The sequence below is a fragment of the Lissotriton helveticus genome, chromosome 5_1, assembly GCF_964261635.1.
Source record: "Lissotriton helveticus chromosome 5_1, aLisHel1.1, whole genome shotgun sequence".
Classification (NCBI taxonomy): Eukaryota; Metazoa; Chordata; class Amphibia; order Caudata; family Salamandridae; genus Lissotriton; species Lissotriton helveticus.
This window is the reverse complement of record NC_136065.1, coordinates 1,903,019,262-1,903,041,080: the sequence shown is the minus strand read 5'-3', so window position 1 is coordinate 1,903,041,080 and position 21,819 is coordinate 1,903,019,262. Positions and strand designations below refer to the sequence as shown.

General features: G+C 46.7%; 1 protein-coding gene across 3 annotated transcripts in view; it reads left to right on the top strand.

Annotated features, from left to right (window-relative positions):
- Nucleotides 1-21,819, top strand: part of NKIRAS2 (NFKB inhibitor interacting Ras like 2) — a 158,312-nt gene that overhangs the window by 10,029 nt on the left and 126,464 nt on the right. The window contains exon 1 of one of the 3 annotated variants that reach the window (XM_078645428.1): nucleotides 3,307-3,471. The exons of the other annotated variants lie outside the window; for them this stretch is intronic. The gene's annotated coding sequence lies outside the window, so the exon portion shown is untranslated. Of the gene's footprint in view, nucleotides 1-3,306; nucleotides 3,472-21,819 lie in introns of those variants that run through there. 3 annotated transcript variants of the gene reach the window in all.

Sequence of the window (21,819 nt, the reverse complement as noted above, 5' to 3'; positions counted from 1 at the left end):
CCAGATAGGCGGACGTGAAAGAGGATATGTTCTTCAGGACATTGTTCATCAATCTTTGAAATGTGGCCGGAGCCCCATGCAGGCCAAAAGGCAGTACCGTGAATTCATATCTCCCTGTTTCAGTTGTGAATGCGGTTTTATGTCTGTCCTCTTCTTTGAGGGGGACCTGCCAATAGCCTTTTGTCAGGTCAATCGTACTGATATAACGCGCTTCCCCCAATTTCTCAATGAGCTCGTCTATTCTTGGAATAGGATAAGCGTCGAAGGTGGAGATGTCATTCAGCGCTCTAAAGTCCATGCAGAACCTTTTTGTTCCATCTGGTTTCGGGATCAACACTATCGGACTCGACCACTCGCTGTGGGAAGGTCGGATCACGCCGAGCTTCAGCATCTCATCCACCTCTTGCTGGATCCCCTTCCTTCTGGCCTCCGGGATCCTATTAGGCTTAATTTTGACGGTCTTTCCTGGGCAGGTGTTGATGCTATGTTCGGCCAAGTTGGTTTTTCCGGGGATGTCCGAGAACACTGGGGCATGTCTTTGTAATGTACGCTCCAGCTCCTTCCTCTCCGTTTCGGTCAGGTCCTCGTTAACCACTAGTTGCCCAAGAGTACTGGTGGGAGCCGGGACATCGGTGTTGGTGAGATGAACCGTTGCTGGAGGACTGCCGAGCCATTTTTTTAGAATGTTTATGTGATACACTTGTGTGGTTCTGGCACGGATTCTTAGTTTATAGCTAGTGTTTCCAATAGTTTCAACTACTTGGAACGGTCCACTCCACTCAGCTTTAAACTTTTGCGTTGAGGAAGGCAATAGCACCAGAGCCCAGTCCCCTACCGATAGCCGCCTCCATCTCTTGCCTTTGTCGTAGATCGTTTTCTGTCTCGTTTGGGTTTTCTCTAGGTTGGCGAAGGCCAAGTCCCGTAACTTCCCCAATTTGGATCTCAAGTTTCGGGCGTACTCCAGGGTGTTAACCACTTCTTCGTGGGTTTCCCTCTCCCATGCTTCCTTGGTCATGTCTAACAGGGACCTGGGCTGACGCCCATAGAGAAGCTCGAAAGAAGAGAAACCCAAGCTACTCTGTTTTTGTCCCCTAATGACATACAGGGCCAGGGGGAGGATTTGATCCCACTCCGCCCCGTTCACCTCCAACATTTTACGCAGGGTGGTCTTCAACGTGCGATTATACCGCTCCACTAGTCCGTCTGTTTGGGGGTGGTATACGGCTGTTCGGATCTGGTGTATGTGTAGGAGGGCACACACTTCTTTCATTAGGCGAGATACAAAAGGGGTGCCTTGGTCGGTCAAGATTTCTTTGGGGAATCCCACTCGTGAAAACATTTCCAACATTTTGTCAGCTACGTTTTTGGTAGTAGTCGCAGTCAACGGGAAGGCCTCTGGAAATCTAGTTGAATAATCCACCAGAACCAGCACGTATTGATAACCTTTTTTTGTCTTGGGGAGAGGTCCTATGATGTCCATTCCTACTCTCTCAAAAGGGACACCAATTATGGGGAGAGGCTGTAACGGGACCGCCGGTGGACGGGTCATGTTCCTTTTTTGGCATATGTCACACTCCTGGCAATATACCATAGCGTCCTTGTATATACCGGGCCAGTAGAAACATTTCAGCAAATTCTGCGTCGTCTTTTCCGCTCCAGTATGTCCCGCTACTAAATGCGAATGAGAATAGAACAATACCTGTTCCCGAAAGGCTAAAGGTACCAGTAATTGCTCGGGGTCGTCTGCCTTTCCTTGTCTATAGAGCAGGTCGTTTTTAATGAACAGGTGTGGATACTTAATGGGGCGCTGATCCTGCGTTTGGTGGGCACTCTCCCATGCATTAAACAGAGTGGCATCATTAGCCTGGGCGAACTGGAAACTCCGGTCTAACAGCCATGGGTCCGCAGAGGCTAGGGCTGGCAAGGGTCTCTGTTTCGACGAGGGTCTTGAGCTCACCTTCGCAGAGGTGCTGCTTTGCTTGAACATTTCCAGAAACGTAGGATTGTCTGTTCCGATTATCAAATCTTCAGGCAGGGAAGACAAGACTCCCACTCTGATTTGAAAGGGGCGACCACTTCGGGGAACCAGGGGGATCCTGGCTACGGGATAGGGTCTCACGTCCCCATGCACACACCTAATATACACCGTTTCTTTTGGGACGATCTGATGGGGGCGCACGTGGTGAGCCTGGACCACCGACTGTCGGCATCCGGAGTCAAGAAGGGCTTGTACCGGATTACCGTTGATACCCATACTCACTCTGTATGCTCGGCCCATCTCCGATGAGTATAACACGGTTCTGGGCAGATACCCGACCTCCATGGGTTCTTCTTCCTGTCGGCGCCGGGGGCAATGCCAGGCAATATGTCCCCAGGTCCCGCACTCAAAACATTGAGGCCCACTGTGAGGCAGAGGCTCCGGTTTCCACATACGGGGTTTCCCGGGGTCCTGGATCTTTACGGGTCTTCTTTCCGGCTTGTATAGCTGCTTCTGTTTGTCTGAAAACCCTACAATAGAGGGTCTCTGCGGAGCTCTGGAAAATGTATTGGCCATCTCGACTGCCTGAGCGGTGGCGAGGTCGTGATGTTGTTTTAACCACCGTTGTGTGGAGAAGGGGAGAGCCTCAAGGAACTGTTCGAGATAAATACGATCCATGATCTCTTCTTTGGTGCTCTCGTTAGGTTTGAGCCATTTATCAGCGGCCATCTTAAGACGAACAAAGAGGGTCTTTGGAGTTTCTCCGGTAACTCCCCTTTCTTTTCTAAACCTTAGCCGATATGCCTCTTTATCGAGCCCCAAATGATCTAGGATAATCTTTTTAATATCTGCATATGAGGTACCCCCTCTCGGGTTTGCCACTTGGTAGGCCGCCTGAGCCTCCCCGACCAACAGAGGAGCCAAGAAAAACGGCCATTTGGCGCCGGGCCAGCCACAGGCCCGAGCCGCCCTCTCGAAATTGAGTAGGAAGGCGTCCGGGTCTTCCCCTGGTTGATATTTTTGTAGAGATACCCCTCCGATGTGTTGGGGTATCCCTCCCACGGTCACGGCAGCTGTACTGACAGGAGGGTCCATGGTGCGAGCTACTACTGCGGCTTTTATGATCTCCCTGTCTGCTTCGGCCGCCAGCAGCTGCTGTTCTGCTATTTTCTCTAGTCTTTCTTGTCCGTGTACGAGGGCTTGCACTACTGCTTCCATCTTTTCTATACAGATGGAGGGATTGCCCGCATTCTCCACCACTGTAATCGCGGGACGAGGAAGGGGAAGCAAACGAGTTTTTGTTGCAGTAGTATTTATTCTAGTTAGCAAGTCATCTGTACATTTCTTTCGGATGTTGCTCTTTCTAGGGGAACGGCTTCTCTCCTGCCGGGACTTTCGGATCACGCCCTCCTCCTTTCTCCTGACTGGGCTCCTCCTCCTGCTGCTGCTCTCCGGAGGCTCCGTAGTGCTCGCCCTCGCCGGCCACCGAGAAGGTAAACAGAAGAGAGGAACCGTAAATACAAATGAACACCGACCCTGGTATTTGAGAGGGAGGGGAACGTGTGGGGAAAGTGAAGGGGACACACGGTGCACGTCTATCTAGTGTGGGAAAGGTGAAGTGTCCGTGATCAGCTATACTGAAGGCTTGCTTATGGCGGGGCTTTACAACACTGCTATGGCAGGAGTCTGCTCTTTTTCCTCCACCACCCCAGGACCCGTTCACGTACCTCTGCTAGCCGTACACCTCCTGGCGCACGGCTGGGCGGCTCGCGGGGTTGGCCTCCCGGCTTTACAGCTTCCGTTTCTCCTTTCTCGTCTTTCCCGGCTGATGACTCGGTGTCCGGTTCCACGGCCGCTTGCTCCGGTGACGCTCTGTCCGCCGTCTCCTCCTCCTCAAGGTCCGCTTCGCTGAACCAGCTCTCACCACCTCGCCACTCCGTCTCGAATCCTCTCGCACCAACTCTCCACTCCTCCTCGCTTCGCCAATACGCTCCTCCGCTCCGCTCCGTCTCTCTGCTTCCCGCCTCTCCACTCTCCTGCACTCTGTCCGCTCCTCCGGTGTAGTAACCCACCTGGGGATCGTTGTTGCCGCCTTTTATGCTCCCTTCTGGCTCCACCTCCGCAATTGGGTCTGTAGTCCACTTAAAGGGGCTCCAACCTTCTTCATCCTCCTCGTCGCAGCTGTACCTTTCTGCGGGGGACCATCCTGGTGCTTGCGGAGGCTGTTGAGACAAGAGGGGGGGGTCGTACATTGTTAAAGGGGGCCCCTGTACCGGGCGAGACCCCGTGCCCTCGTTACAGTGCAATTCTACGTTTCCCTCCAAAACACAGAACATGGCCAATATCCCCCCCACCCAACTTACAGCTATCCTCCCCAGTGACACAAAAATCTGTCAGTCACTGCACGAAGTCTCGGTCCCTGAAAATTATATGAAGGGTGATTGTCTCTCAACCTAGATGACATAGTTACTTCTGCAGCAGCAGGAAGCTCTTCAATGCCCAGCTGGCTTGTACCTTGAGAGTTGAGTTTCTTTTTGGACTGCAGTGCGGGCACTCGTAATAAAGGACTTGTCATGATCCCAATTACCTCAGCTTTTCTTTTTACCTCCTTGTCCATCTTCCTCGTCATAGTCCTGACCACGCAAGCTTCTGCTCTCCATTGAGTTAACTTTTCACCAATCCACAAAGAGACTCCCCACCCACTAACATGGCTTCCTCATGCCACCTCTCTCAGCATGCCTCAGAGAAGGAACCCACACCATCCCCACGTTCTGTGTTTTCTTTCTTTTGATATCATTTTTCAGAAAGCTGCATGATTCAAGTAGGATAATTTTATGTCAATATTTGTTGTACTTGATCTTGATCATTTGGGGAGAATCTGCCGTCGTGGTTCCCAGGTATACCATTGGGCCCACGAGGTCCTGTTTTAAGTAAGGCTTTAAACACCCTTCTCTGGGCTTTTTGTTGATAGACTAGCAAACAGCATACCAGCTCTATAGCTACCTTTTCTCAACCTAACAAGCTACCATGACAGAATAAGTAGGACTATCATATTTGGATGAAATTACGTCCTTGATCCTTTCTGCACCACCTTTAATTAGGAAGACAAACATCCCACAGGTCTTAGCACAAACACATATTTGGGAGGCAGTTACAGAACTCAAAAGAAACCAAGTAAAGACCCTTCTACGTGAGGCAATAATGATGAAATATTTACTGGCCAATGTTGACCCCCCGTTCTCATGGGCTTGCTAGTAAACAACGTACGCAGGATTTTTCTGGATGATGAACAGTTCAGAAAAGACTGGTCCTTAATCGTGTAGCTGTGTTCTTGTGATTGGTTCATTTTAATCATTAACACAGCAAAACAACTAACTGACTCAATGTTAATAAAGATTAAAACCAGTGAGGATATTTTGAATATACAAATTAAAATAAGTGCCTTCAAGGTAAAGTTAGACAAAGTGTATAAAGAAATAGGAGATTACAAGTATTTCCTAATGCAGAATAAAATAAGTAAATTACAGAAGGACACTAAAAAACTCTCACTTGAAAAGGTTTATCCCTACATCAAATATGATCACAAGAAACAGAACACAGAATCACAAAAAAGTGCCAAAGAGACAGCAGCTGGTCCTCTGGATCAGACCACGAAGAATCGGCAAGTGACAATTCAAAGCGCAGCAGCAGAGAGAAACAAAGCAACCAAAGAGGAACAGGGTACCAGAGCCAGTTTTTCCAAACTTCAGAACCCCAACTCTTGTACTACTGGCAGAGAACATATGGCCCTCCATCACCACCCAGGCGCCATCCCATCCCCTTTTCCAACCAAACTGCCCTTTTTTAGGGAGAAGCCCATGGAGAGGGAAACGGGGCACAAGAGGGAAACAAACAAGTACATTTGGAAGAACCGGGACAGGAGGGTACAGACAAGAAGCAGGACGAAGGAACCACAACTGGGAATCAGCGGTCTCTGAATTTAGTGGTCAACTTTACAAATGAAGTCCTAACTAACGAAGAAATAAAAGTCCTTAGCAAAAGGTTAGGCTTTGTCCCAAGCAACTTTGCAGATAAATGTAAGCTCAGATGTGAATTGGCAGAAATCTTCCATAAAATTATGGTAAAAACCTTTTTTTTGCCAATGAGCCGGAACCAACAATGAACGAGTACTCAACAAATGTATGAAAAAAGGCTTCCTTTAATCCTCCTGCCTCCCCCATCCTCCCAGAAATACCTGCTTTTGAGGACGCAAGTTTAAAGGATGTAGGGAACTATGACCCAAGACAAATGGGGTACCAGAATCTAACAAAGAAAGAAAGATGTGCTGTGGAATCCTTATGCAAACAGACTCACCTCGTTATCCAACAAGCTGATAAAGGTGGCGGGATAGTCTCCCATACTAAAGAAGAGCACTAGGAAGCCTCCATTACCCTGCTAAGGGATGAAAAAAGTTACAAAACACTCCAGTCAGATCCCACCAAATGTTTGAAACATGAAATAGCCACATTTGTAATGAGGATAAGGAGGAGGGCTGGGTAACACAAAAAAGGCAGAATTCCTGATCACCACAAGACCTAGAATTCCTTATTTCTATACATTATCAAAAATTCACAAGCAAAGGATACCACCATCTGGCCACCCGATAGTATCTGGTATTGGCTTAGTCTTGGAACCTTTGTCACAATTTGTGGATTGGTTAGTAAGACCATTGTAAAATAGATCCTACATTGAGGATACCTAACATCTATTGACCATTCTGAGTAAACAAGATTACAACCCACTAAAGGAATTGATGCTGTGCCTGAACTTGGAGATACTGCACACAAGCTTCCCACAAGGGGAAAATCTTAGATTTATTGAAAGCCTCCTAAAACAGAAAGAATGGCACAACAATGCCCCCATTGAGTGGATTATGCGATTGGTGGAGTTGTCTTTGACCGAGAACTTCTTTGCCTTTGAAGACAGGATGTACTTGCAACAGTATGGAACATGCATCAGAAGCACTTTTGCTCCCAGCATGGCATGCCTGTATGTACATTAATTTGAGGAGGAACATGTATGGGAAAATGATCCTTTCACACAGAAATTACGTCTGTAGCGTTGATTCATTGCCAATGTTTTTGTCATTTGTCAAGGCAATGATGAGAAGGCCATAACCCTACTCCAGAGGCTGAACATAGAGCCCTGCATGACCTGGGGCCTTTTGACATCAAGAAGCACTTTGCCTTCTATAATCCCAGCCGCTCTCTGCGCTCTGCTTCTCTTCGCCGGATGACTACGCCTCGGTTTTGTCGCAATAGGCTGGGGGGGCCAGTCTCTTTCGGTAAAAGTATCCATCTTATGGAACAATCTTCCTGACGAGCTGCGGCACACCCTGGACCTCGCATTTTTAAGACACTACTTAAAACTCACCTTTTCAATCAACCCAACTAATTAATCTCTAGGTCACAGTCTGCTTACGCGCCAGGACACTCCAGAGTATTTGTGCGTGCTACAAATCATCTATAACATAACACCAGCAGCAGTTTTTTGAAGTTTACAGTGAATACTGACTGACAGGGAGTATCCTTCCTGGACATGCCTATCCAAGCTAGTGGAGGGAAATTTTCCAAAAATGTTATATCAAACCAACAGACAAGAACAATGTCTTGCACTTCAAAATTCAAAAATTTACGCTCTTTAAGGGAAAATCTCCCAGTAGGACAGTGTCAGGAAACGCTCACTGGGGACACATTAAGCGAAGGGGAGGACGACCACCTACCTCCTTACGTCTCTCCTGTGCTTCTTTTACAGTTGCCCTGGGACACGGCAAATCAGGACTGCAGTGGCCCCTTTAACTCAGCGTAATTTCTCTTCCGGGAGGAGCAACCATATCATGTGACTGGGTCACATGCACCAATAGGAGTTCCGGAAGATGAGGAGACAGCTTTTTCAGCCAGTACGGGACCTGATGACGTCGTAGCATCTTGGGATCACGGGAGTTGCGAGACCAGGAGAAGCTGGAGAGGAAACATCGAGCCATAGGGAGACTCCGACCCAGCCGTGCTACAGGAGACGCTGGAGCGTCAGAGCCGCCACCCACGGAAGAACCAAGAGCGGGAGCTGGACCCGATCCGGTACCACGAGCCTGCTAGCCACGCTCACCGGGGAGCGTGGCTCCCAGAGGTACGTTCCAAAGTGAGGGGCTGGTTCCGCAGGGGATCCTCAACAAGCGTCCATAACCTAGGGGAGGGAGGAGAGCTTTGATTCCCTACAACCTCCCGACACGAAAGTCTTTTTGTTTTTCATACTGTTTATTTCTTATCACCGGGCTTTTTTTTGTACATAGCGTTGGTGACCGTTTGGGTGCTCATCCTCACTCTTTCCCCCTGAATATCTGAAAAGAAAAGAGTCTAGAGTGACGGTGGTCCTTGTTTTTGTTTTTTTTCATTTCACGTCCGGTGTCCTGTTCAACCTGCCGGGAGCGGAGATTAAATTACCAGGAATGTGCCATCAAGATCCTGACGACGAAGGAGAGTGGAATCCAAAGGACTAACCTAAAATTTATGTTTGACCTCAGCTTTTTCGTTACTTTCTTTGAAAGAAGATAAGATAAATAAATCTTCAAAGCACCACAACTGGTCTGTCTCTGGCTGGTAATCCAAACATGGTGTCAGAAGTGGGATTCTATCCATTGTAAGACGAAATGGAGAACCTCCTTCAACAACTCATTGCCGGCCAAACAAAACTTGAATGGGCTCTCGAGAGACATATGTAATTTGCACAAGCGGATGGAGAGCTCTTCAGTACAACCATGAACCAACAAATGGAAGGGTTGTATAAATTATCCGCCCGACAAGAAGAAGCAACCAAAGAGTCAAACCCACATCAGGGGACCGTATCTTCTTTTCCTATTATTGCACTTCAGAAGTATGTCGCAGCGGAGTCTTTTCTTGTAAACTTCGAACGAGCTGCCCGAGCATCAGGTTGGCCCGAGAACAAATGGCCTTTCTTTTTGGCTCCCTTACTAACGGGCGAAGCCCAGGCTGCTTATCAGGCAGCCAATCCTACAGGCACTACCAGCTATACGGAAATAAAAGAGATCATTGTGGATCACCTGGGGCTTGATGCCGAAGCATACCGGGTCCGATTTCGAAAAGAGAAGGGTAACCCCGGAGATACACCCAAAACACTCTTTCACAAATTAAGAACCGCTGCGGACAAATGGTTCAAACCTCAGGAACATAATAAAGAGGAGATAATGTTGTTTATTTATCTTGAACAGTTTCTAGAAACCCTGTCGTATCCCACCCAGAGGTGGTTAAAGCAGCACACCGGTCTTTCCGTTGAACAAACCATCGAAATGGCCACCACATACTCCAGGGCCCAACCAAGGACCTCCATATGGGAAGGAGAAAGCAAGTCACGAATCCCACCCAGTAAAGGAGAGAAAAGAAGTACAGGCAAACCTCCGGTAGAAACTTCTAAAATTTGTCCCACCAAACCTGTAACACCTACCGCAAAAGGGCCTCAGTGTTTTGAGTGTCTGACATGGGGACACCTAGCTCGCTTCTGTCCCCAGAATCGGAACACTGACGAGCCTATGGACGTTAGCTATCTTCCACGCCATGTTATGTACACTGAAGAGATGGGCACAGGATTCTACGTAAGTCTGGTGATTGATGGGGTACACATTAGAACCCTCTTAGACTCCGGGTGCCGACAATCTGTCATCCAAAGTTCCCTAGTCAAACCCAAAGATATCATAACCCAACACCAAATACCCATTAGCTGTGTACATGGAGATATCAAAGTATACCCAGCAGCTTCCATTAGCGTTAGGATGCCCGACGGGAGGGAACTTCCCGCTATAGTTGGAGTCCTTCCTAGTTTGCCTGAGAAACTCATATTGGGGTTAGACCATCCCGAATTTATGAAATATCTCAGTTTGAAGGTCAAAGACTATACCAGGAAATCCTCTGTTTACCTCACTCAGACCCCGTGGCAAGGGGATAAAAACTTTCATAATCCTCAAGAAAATGACCCTACTCATCGAGTGGCCTGGCAACAGGCGACCCTTCCTATCATGACCTACCCAGCGTTTCTTAAAGAAAACGGCCTGCTGTATAGAAAAGACAGTCCAATAGGCCCCCCACAACTTTTGGGTCCCCAAAGTTTTAGGTAACTGGTCATGTTCTTCATACATGCACATCTTCTAGCCGGCCATACAGGGGCACAGAAGACCAGCCTAACCATCTTAAAACATTTTTATTGGCCCGGGATACACGCCCAAATAACTAAGTACTGTCGAGAGTGCGAAATATGCCAACGGAAAAACCCTTATAGACCACCCGCTGCCCCTTTACAACCTCTTCCGACCATTGGGAAGCCATTTGATTGCATTGGCATGGACCTTATTGGCCCTCTGCCTAAATCCCGAAAGGGCAACCAGTATGCCCTCATCATCATCGACTATGCTACCAGGTACCCTGAGGCTTTTCCATTAAGAACACCAAACACTGTAACTATCTGTGAGAAATTGATGGATCTCTTTTCGAGGGTGGGGTTCCCTCATGAGATCCTCATGGATCAAGGTACACCATTCGTGTCACGTTTAATGGGTCAGGTATGCAAGAGTCTAGACATATCACAAATAAGAACTTCGGTCTACCACCCCCAAACAGACGGGTTATGTGAGAGGTACATCGGTACGATAAAACTCACCCTCAAAAAAATGATGACGGCCGAAGGGGCAGATTGGGACGCTCTCTTACCTTTGGCACTGTTGTTCATCCAGTGCCAAAACCAGAGCAGTCTGGGTTGCTCTCCATTCGAGCTCCTGTACGGACGACAGCCTCATACTCTCCTTGAGATGACCAAGGAAGCTTGGGAAAAGGAGAAACCTGAGGAAACGCATGCTTTACTGGATTATTCAAAAGGATTGAGGATGAGGCTGTCTAAATTACGGGAGTTCGCCCATAACAACCTGGAGAAGGCTCAACAAAAGCAGCAGACATTCTATGACAAAGGAAAGAAGTGGCGTCATCTGCAAATCCACAATTGAGTTTTGGTATTGCTAGCCTCCGCTATCCCTAAGGGTCGGTCCGAATGGAAAGGACCCTATGAGATAATCGAGAAATTAGGTCTTACTACCTATAAACTCCGCTTTCTAAAAACAAAACCCACATTTTTCACATAAACCAGATAAAGAAGTGGTTGGGGCCCCTTCCACAATCCAACCTAGTCTCGATAACAACAGAAACCACTCTATCCCACCTCGACATAAACAAAGACCTATCAAAAGACGAGAAAGAGACACTGGGTCCCTTACTGTCCTCCTTCGCTGAAATCTTCTCTAACAAACCAGGACAGACCTCTTTAGTCGAACATTCCATCCCTTCCATACCTGGGAAGGTCATACGCCAACGACCGTATAGGATTCCCGCGGCTCGACGATCAGCCGTTGAGAAGGAAGTACAGAACATGCTTGCTTCCGGAATCATAAAACCTTCCAAAAGTGAATGGTCCTCACCCATCGTCCTGGGTCTGAAACCAGACGGCAGCATAAGATTCTGCATAGACTTTAGGGCAGTAAACTCCATCACCCAGTTTGATTCCTACCCCTTGCCACGAGTGGACGAATTAGTCGAGCAATTGGGAGAAGCCAGATATATAACGGCCTTGGATATGACCAAAGGTTACTGGCAGGTTCCCCTGTCCCAGCAAGACCAACACAAAACAGCCTTCTCCACCCCCTCGGGCCTTTATGAACTTACAGTTTTACCATTTGGTCTACATGGGGCACCCGCCACTTTTCAGAGTCTTATGGATGTTATATTAAGGGAATATCAAGGGTACGCATCAGCATACCTCGATTACATCATTATTTATAGCCCCAATTGGGAACAACATCTGCCACACTGTCAAAATGTCCTTCAGGCCCTCTAGACCGCCGGATTGCATATTAATAAAAAAAATCCAGGGTGGCATACCAGAAAGTCAGGTATCTAGGATATCTATTAGGGAACGGGCTCATAGAACCACAGCAGGAGAAAGTTAAGGCCATCACCAACACACCATTTCCCAGAACTAAGAAAGGGATCCGAGCATTTCTGGGGTTACTCGGATGTTATGGGAGGTTCATCCCTCACTACTCCCAAATAGCCGCACCCTTAACTGACTTACTCCGAAAGGGGATTAAGGAAAAAGACCTACTGTCACCTTCCTCCCATGCCCTCCAGGCCTTCTCCAAGTTGAAAACTTGTATCACCTCCAGCCTGGTGTTAGTATCCCCTGATTTCAACCGCCCCTTCATTCTCCAGACCGATGCCTCCGACACGGGTCTTGGTGCTGTCCTTTCCCAAGAAACCAAAGACAGGGTTTGAGCAGCCGGTGGCCTTCATTAGTCGTAAACTGTTCCCACAAGAAAGGAACTATCCGACAATTGAGAAAGAGTGCCTGGCGGTCAAGTGGGCAAGTGATAAGATGAAATATTATCTGGAAGGATCTCCCTTTCTTCTGTATACTGACCACGCCCCCCTCCAATGGTTGTGTCGCAACAAAGAGAACATTGCCAGGGTTCTTAGGTGGTTCCTCTCTCTTCACCCCTGCTCTTTTGAGATTCGCCATCGGAAAGGGAGCTGCAACGTAAACGCTGACTTTCTCTCCCGTGTGTCCCAGTCCCCTGAATGGGAACTGCCTAGGGGAGGGATGTGTCAGGAAACGCTCACTGGGGACACATTAGGTGAAGGGGAGGAAGACCACCTACCTCCTTACGCCTCTCCTGTGCTTCTTTTACAGTCGCCCTGGGACACGGCAAATCAGGACTGCAGTGGCCCCTTTAACTCAGCGTCATTTCTCTTCCGGGAGGAGCAACCATATCATGTGACTGGGTCACATGCACCAATAGGAGTTCCGGAAGACGAGGAGACGGCTTTTTCAGCCAGTACGGGACCTGATGACATCGTAGAATCTTGGGATCATGGAAGTTGCGAGACCAGGAGAAGCTGGAGAGGACTCATCGAGCCAAAGGTAGACGCCGACCCAGCCGTGCTACTGGAGATGCTGGAGCCTCAGAGCCGCCACCCACGGAAGAACCAAGAGCGGGAGCCGGACCCGATCCGGTACCACGAGCCTGCTAGCCACGCTCACCGGGAAGCGTGGCTCCCAGAGGTACGTTCCAAAGTGAGGGGCTGGTTCCGCAGGGGATCCTCAACAAGCGTCCATAACCTAGGGGAGGGAGGAGAGCTTTGATTCCCTAGAACCTCCCGACACGAAAGTCTTTTTGTTTTTCATACTGTTTATTTCTTATCACCTGGCCTTTTTTTGTACATAGCGTTGGTGACGGTTTGGGTGCTCATCCTCACTCCTTCCCCCTGAATATCTGAAAAGAAAAGAGTCCAGAGTGACGGTTGTCCTTGTTTTTTTTTTTTCATTTCACGTCCGGTGTCCTGTTCAACCTGCCGGGAGCGGAGATTAAATTACCGGGAACGTGCCACCAACATCTTGACGACGAAGGAGAGTGGAATCGAAAGGACTAACCTAAAATTTATGTTTGACCTTGGCTTTTTCGTTACTTTCTTTAAAAGAAGATAAGATAAATAAATCTTCAAAGCACCACAACGGGTCTGTCTCTGGCTGGTAATCCACAGACAGTTTCTTTGAATTTGAAGAAACTGCTCAGAAATCCGAAATTACAAGATGTAAGCAACGAGAGAAGTTGCTAGAACGAGAGTAAATACTATTTATCATCCAGGTAGCAAACAAAAGAGCACGTAATAACCAGAGACAGGCCCTACTAGAAGATAACACAAGAGAAGTTAAGACAGGGTTGAGTTGCGTAACCACATACAACAATGTTTATAACCAAGTAAGGAAAATGATAACAAAACATTGGCGTATCTTAGCATCTAACCAATTATCCATCAAGAAATCACTCTTTTCATTCAAATGGAATAAGAGCCTGAGGGATATCTTAGTTCACACTAGACCTACAAAAATAAGTCTCCCAGGTCAAGATACTCTATCGGATCTCGCAAGGGTTACAGGCCATTACCCTTGCGGACGATGTTCTCTTTGCTCACTGACAAATTGCACCAAAGCGTTGGTTCTTGACCTAACCACCTCCTGGGAACAATGTACACAAATTGCAACTCACATAACAAAATATACATGATTTAATGCCCCTGTAATCTACTTTAAGTGGGAATGCCCTCAAGAAAAATAAAGATTAGGATAAGCGAACAACGTAGCACCATTTGCTGAAAGAGATGATCAACTAAATTGACTGCACCTTACATAGGAAAGCAACACAAAGACACAGACCTGTACTAGACAAGCATTGAGAGAATACTACATAGTGACAAAATGACAAGGACCCTCCTCGAGACAGAACAACACTGGATGTACAGATTAGGGACCTACAAATAAGGTCTGAGCGACAACTTTCCTTGGACCCAACTTAACTGAGTCATGAGATTGCAACATGACAATAGAATTTTCCATACTTTGCTTTCCAGCTCTTTTAGTACCCTCTCCATATTAAATGACACTGGCTCATTTATAAAAAATAAATAAATAAAATTAAAAAATTCTACCTGATTGGTATTCGTGCAATAATAATATAAACACAAAGTTATACTTTTAGAATTGAATTATAAAGGACAGGAGCAAAATAATTCCATACCTTTGCATAAATTAATTAAAGACGCGAGCGTGAAATGGACTACCAATCTCGTAAATCCATGGCAACAATAAATCATGAAAACTGACAGTGACATGATAAACTACAGTTCCCATTATCCCTACACTGGCGCAGACATAATTATGTCTGGGCGCATGTACAATAGAAATTAGTAGCAGCTAGGAACACACCAGACCCAGAAAAATTATAACCCCCAACACTCCAAGAATGACGCAGGCGTCATGCATTCATTGTACATGCGCTCTGATGGCAATAGTAACTGGCTCAGGTATACAAATACTAGACTCCATAGGCTAGCAAAATGTGGAGTCGAGCAGAGAACAGGGTGCTGAATAGGTTTGCCAATGGCATGCTACCATTGACAAAGTAAGTTATATGCTCTGGACCACTCTTTCTGTCGTACTTTGTGAACAAGTAAGTAGCTTTTTAACTAAGTTGTCCTCTCATTCTTTGTTTTCCTACCCCTATACGGGAACATGAAATGGGAGATCCTGCCGCTCTGTCTTAAAAACGACTCCTCTCCTTCTGTGATAAAGCAATACTATCATTCAGTGTATGATTACTGGGGTGTGCTCCCCCAACCCCCAGTAGTAATATAGGATTCTCTAATAGGGTAAGTGCTCTGTGTAATAAGACCTATGCGCAAAAAAAATGGGGCCTTAGTTTCACCAAGCTTGGTTTGCTGTTATAAGATAATCACACAGTTGGTGTGGCATAAGCAGCTTCCAGACCGCCAGGGACCAGTATGAGACCCGACGATGAAGCATGCTGCTCCTAGAGTGGGTGAGGGTCCAACAAAAAACAGAATAAGCATTGTTCTACAGGCAGGGTGCCTTATCAGAGGATAAAACCTTGTTAACCAGGGAGGGTATACTTTTGTGTTGTTCCTGGATAAGTGAACCATGAAGCATGCAATAATGGAAAGGTAGGACCTGCCAAAGCAGTGCAGGTTTCCCTCCATTTGAGTGTTCTAGCTCTGTTTATATTTGAAAAGGAGTCGGAAACAAGATTCCTGATTATTGAGACCACCGTCTGACTCAAAGATGGCAGGGTTCTCCAAAAGAATGAGATTAGTTGAGTATTTGAGCTGAGGGGGATGGGAAATGTCCTGCTTGTTACCAAACGCTGCAACATTGTTTTTCTAAGCTAAGAAAGGGTGAAGTGCCCCTGAAACCTCTGTTGGGGACATAAAGTTCATCCTGAGCCTGGCAATTGATCAGTAGCGGAAGTGTGCTATTAAAAAGCACCATTTGTAGGAGCCAGATAACCCTGTTGAAATGGAAGAAGGTCATTCTGTGTCTCAAATTCCTACTCTGGGAGATATTTAGTGCATGATCAAGCAGTCTGTAGCCTTGGTATTTTTAAGCAAGGAAAGGCCACATACTCCCTAAGAGGCCCCGAATATTCCCCAACACGCATTCTTCTCCACTCAGACATACTACCTCACCCACTCTGGTTAGATCCCCGCATCATGGCGGAGCGATACTGTCCCGGCACTGTCAGGAGGGGGGTGCTCAGGCTGGTCAAAAATCATCCTCCTGTGTGAAAGGATTAGGCTCATTGTTGATGTTCTCGAATTCCTGTTCCAGAGTTACTATTTCATCTCGAAGCATAGGGTTATGTTGGCATTGAACATTTGTGGTGTACAATAACGAGTGTATATTCCCATAATTAGATACCTGACACGTCTGGTATACAAAGTTTTGCTCAAAACCCAATAAAGGTGGTATATTAAAAAACAAATACGCCCAGAATATTCTCTCTGGAGCAGGCCCATGAGCTAGAAGATGAGGAAGTCAAGGGCAGGTGGAGTTTAAGGAAGTCCATTAATATTTAAGAGAAAATGTAAGGTTCCCAGAAGCACCAGTTAAAGTAGAAGAAGATGATTGTTTACGTCCAATGTCATAGAAAGGAGCCATAGAGTTTAACTTTTACAGGTCTTGGATAAACTGATCAACAGATGAATCACCGACCACCTCAGCAACCACCAACTCCTCAAAGGCGTGCAGTTCGTAATAAGGCCTAACTACAATTCAGAAGCAGCACTCATCACCACCCCAGGTGACATCCACATAATTATTGACAGAGGAGACATCGCAGCCCTCATTCTTCTGGACCTCCCTGCAGCATTCAACATGGTCACTCTTCATGTCCTACTCAGGCTCCTGCACAAAATTGGCATCCATGGACCTGCTCTCTGCTGGATCGGCTCCTTCTTAATGGATAGAACAAAAGCTGTAACCCTGGACCTTACTCCTCGGAAGCCCGCAGACTGATCTGTGGAGTGCCTCATCACGCTCTTCCACCCTCTTCAATCAATACATGATCCATCTGGCCAGCATCATCCACATACACAGCATCAATATCTTCTCCTGCACCAACATTATGCAATTCATACTCTCCCTTTCAGGCAAGACCCTCAACAAAAGAAACAAGTTAACCGCCTACTTGATCATTGTCGCTAACTAAATGAAAGACATCTGTCTCAAGCTCAACACCAACAAGATAGACGTAGTGATCTTCGTCAAGAACACCTCACCATGGGACTTCAACAGGTGGCCGGCTGAACTCGGCCCCACGCCCAGCACCCATGCCAAGAACCTTAGAATAATCATCAACAGCTAACTAACTGATCATAATTGCACAAGTCAACACCATCACCGCATCCTGTTACCACACCCTGAAGATGTTGAGGAAGATCTTCAAATGTTATGTTATGTTATTAAAATTTATAAACTGCATGAATACCAAACTGGGTCTTGGCGCTAGCAGTCTTGAGCAAGCTGGGGCTTTCCTAAAGCCTTTCAGAGAAGGGAGAGTTCTAATGGAAATGGGGAGGCTGTTTCAGAGCTTCGTGACCTGCACGATGACGCTCCTGCCGCCTCAGCTGGATTTACGAAATCTGAGAGGTAGTATCAGTTACGCCCCCTCCGAACGAAGGTATCTATTAGGAGAATACCAGTGTAGTGATCGCCTAAAGAACTGAGGACCAGTACCATTAAGTGCCTTATATGTAATGCATAGGGCCTTATTAATATGATTCCTCACTGGAAGCCAGTGCAGCTTCTGCAAATGCTTTCCTAATGATTGAATCTTGGAGATCCAGCATACAATCCCTGAATCTTTTAACTGGTGGCATACTGTTTTTAAAGATGGACAAGACAATTTGAGTGTCATCCGCATAAGATGTTAGTTCCAAACCGAAGGATCTGATTAGCACTGCTAATTCTGACACATAAATATTAAAAAAGAATAGGGCTCATTGAGGAGCCCTGTGGGACCCTACAAGGGAGAGCAAAGGACGGAGATTCGTAGCTGCCCAAGGCAACCAATTGTGTTCTGCCAGATAGAAAGGAAGAAACAAATGCTAGTCTATTATCAGTGATGCCAAGAGTATTCAAACGGTTGAGTAACAGAATGTGGTCGACCATTGTGAACGCTGCCAACGGATCGGGCAAGATAAGGGCTGTAGCACCTCCTACAGTTAGAATTGCTCTGATTTCATCTGTAGCTTTTATTAGGGCAGTTTCGGTACTATGCTCTGCCCTAAAACCAAACTGGGACTTATCTAGAAAATTATGTTCATGAAGATAGAGTGTAAGCTAGTCATTCATGACTTTTTCCACCAGTTTTGCCGGGAGTGGAAGACGCGAGATAGGCCTATAGTTGTTACGTTCTGCTGGGTCTAGACTGGGGTTTTTTTCAGAAGGGATAGGACTGATGCCCTCTTCCAGATGGAAGGAAAACCCCCTTGTATGAACATAGAGTCGAAGATGGTGGTTAGACCAGAGCTGGTAATCTCCGGGACCTGTTTAAATATCCTAGGCGGAAGAGGGTCATAGGGAAGGCCGGATTTGGCCTGTAGGATAAGAGTTGTTATCACATCGTTAGTTACTGGTCTAAATTCCGTGAAAACAGAAGCACTAGGGGATCGCGGATTTACCAGAACCTGTGCATCAGACCTGGTCCTGTTGTCAAAAGTGATATAGATTTGCCCCACTTTGTTTAGAAAATGCTGGGCTGGTGAATTACAGAAGGCTTGGGACTGTACATTCACATTTTTTTCTGGGAGTGTGGACAATTTGGTTACCACCTGGAAAAGTTTATTAGTTGAGTTTTTTGCTACCTCGATTTGTTTAGCATAATAGGAGCGCTTTTCCATCAAGATCAGGTTTTTATATTCTGATAGTAGGTCTTATACCGGGCAAGCTTATTTCCATTATAGTTTGATCTCCAACTTCTCTCCTGCCTTCTACAATCTTGTTTTTTGGATCTAAGGGCTTCTGAAAATCAAGGCGCTGACAGTACTTTCCTGTTACTTGAGGCTTTTTTTGCATCAGGAGATCTTGAGCTGAATGGAGGCATGTTCTGCATTCTCAAGTAGTTTAATTTGGGAGCGCGAAAGTTGGAGGCTAAGCATGTTGTTGTCCACATGCTTCCAGTTGCGGAAAGATGCAGTGGACATATAGGAAGTGCTGGCCTGAGTGGTGGGTGAACTATTAAGCTCAAAGATAACTGCAAAATGATCGGTCCAAGTCAGTGGTAGGATCCCTTTGATCTCAAATTGGTGAAAATTCCGTCTAGGGTGTGACCAGCCCGATGCGTGGGTAACCGTAACCTTTTGGCTTTGGCCTGCCATGGTCATAATGCCGAGTAGGGAGGTAGTGTTATTATCTGTGCTGGTATAAAGATGAAAATTGAAATCACCCACAATGTGGAAGCAGTTTTCAAGGGCACAGGCTTGTGGATTAAAAGAAGTGAGAAACCCATTTTCGCCCCTGGTGGATGGTAGAATAATAACCCTTTAAACGAGAGACAAATGGCTATTTTTAGTTTGAAAAAAGACTTCACAGTCTTGGGAGGATATAGGCTCGAAGGAAGCTTTGTAGGTATCACGATAGATCAAAGTGAGCCCGCTGTTTTTCTATCATGTCTGAATACTGTGAAGCCCTGTGGAACAGCAACACAGAAATCCGGGCCTGCTGCCTCATCAGCCCATGTTTCTGTAATAAAAAGCATATCCAAGCCCTGAGCATCATTCAGCTCAGCAATATCCAACGTATGTTTAGGCACTGACCAGGCATTGATAAGGGTGTCGCGCGTTATATGAGGGAGTTTAATGGTGTCCGTCGAGGATGGCAAATTATTAGAAAAGAGCGTGCGGGATATTAGGCCTTGAGACAAAGAGAAGCCTCAGTTGGCGCAACTGTCCGGCTTCTTTAAAAACAATTTGCCATGATCGAAGCATGCGCACTTGTTGAACCTCATAGAAGGTAAAAGATTCAGGTCACGCAGTTCCTTGCCTGAATAAGACTGGTGCAAAACCATCTTGCTAGAAAAACTGGCCACATCCCTGGCCATTTGCGTAGACATACTTGCCTTTTGCGCGCCAGCTGCGTGCGTCCGCTTGCGCGTCCGGCCCATAAACTGAATCATGTAGGTGATGCACGAGGCTGCTAACCAAGCCGGAAGTGCACTATGTGCGTTAGGAGAAGTGTGGCTCAGGGGTTAGAGGCGGCAGACCCGGAAGCTGAGATCGGCCCTGGACCAGGGTTCAATTCCCCACCTCGACGGGGGTTGGGCTCAATAATTCCACGGACTCGATAATTCTCGCTCCGGTGCCTACTCGACTCACGGGTTCACACTCTGCGACTCTGGGCAATAGCTTGCTTAATCTCCACAACGGCCCCTCGCGGCGGGATGCCTGGCTTTCACCTTGTGGATACCCTGCCGGGGTTATCTCACAGGGGAATACCAGGACGGGTTCCCTAAGCAAGCGCATAGATGCCTGCGATGTGGGCGATTTGCGCTATATAAATACATGTACATTTACATTTACATTTACATTAGGTGAGTTCCGCTTCCCTCCGCTCAAACGGCGAGCCGCGGCGGACCGAGGAGGTGGGAACTCAATAGGCAGTGTCCCAGAGCAGTGAAAGCGATACCCCACGGCGCAGAGGTCAACTAAACTAATACAAGTTGAAAGCACTAAATTTAGGCAGAAATAATCCAATCAGGCTCTTTAAACATACATCAAATATTCTATAAACTTAAAACAAGGTGTGCAAGCACCCTACCAGCAGCTTCAACCACTGCGCGTCCGGCCCATAGACTGAATGATATAGGTGGTGCACTAGGCTGTTAACCCAGCCAGAAGTGCACTATGTGCGTCAGGTGAGTTCTGCTTCCCTCCGCTCAAACGGTGAGCTGCGACTGACCGAGGAGGCGGGAACTCAAAAGGCAGTGGTCCCAGAGCAGTAAAAGCGAAAGCCAACAGCACAGAGGTAAATTAAACTAATACAAGTTAAAATCACTAAACTTAGTCAGAAATATTCCAATCAGGCTCTTTAAAATACATAAAATGTTGTATAAACTTAAAGCAAGGTATGCAAGCACCCTACCAGCAGCTTCAACAGCTGCGCGTCCGTTGGGGTTGATCTACGCTAGAGGAATTATGGTCTTTCTGTATTTAGATGACTGGTTGATTTCTTCTTCTTGTTTCTTTCAGGCTCACCAGCAAGTTGAAAAGTGCCGTGGGATACTGATGAGTCGTGTTTCCTTTCAAAACCACAAGAAATCTCATTTGATACAGACGACAGACGCAAAATCTTCTGTACATAGTAGCACACTTCAGAACAGATCTGGGAAAAGTGTACTATTAATGTATTAGTTGCATTTCTGCACTTCCAGCCCATAACTCCCCAACAGCAAGGGAGTCATTGCGGGTTCAGGGACTTATGGTGTTATCAGTGATCGTTCTGCCATTGGCCAGACTCTATTTTTACCTATTAGTTTACCATCTGCTGATTCTTTATGGCCCCAAATCACTGCAATACAAGTTCAGAATCCCAGTATGCCAAGGAGTATACCACTCATTGCAGTGGTGATAAGTCAAGAGAATTTGGCCAAAGGGTTGCACCTAGAGTTCCTCCTCTAAATACCCTGACCACGGATACAAGCGGGATTGGATGGAGGACAATTCTAGAGTACGACTCAGTGCACAGAATTTGGTCCAAGACTCAGGTCATGTTCTTGTCTAATTGCAGAGAATTGGAAGGAGTCCACTTGGCTCTGTTACATTTCTCCTCATCATTGGATAGGCACAATGTGCAAATCAGAGCAGACATCAGGGTTGTTATGGCATGTATCAAGGGGATCG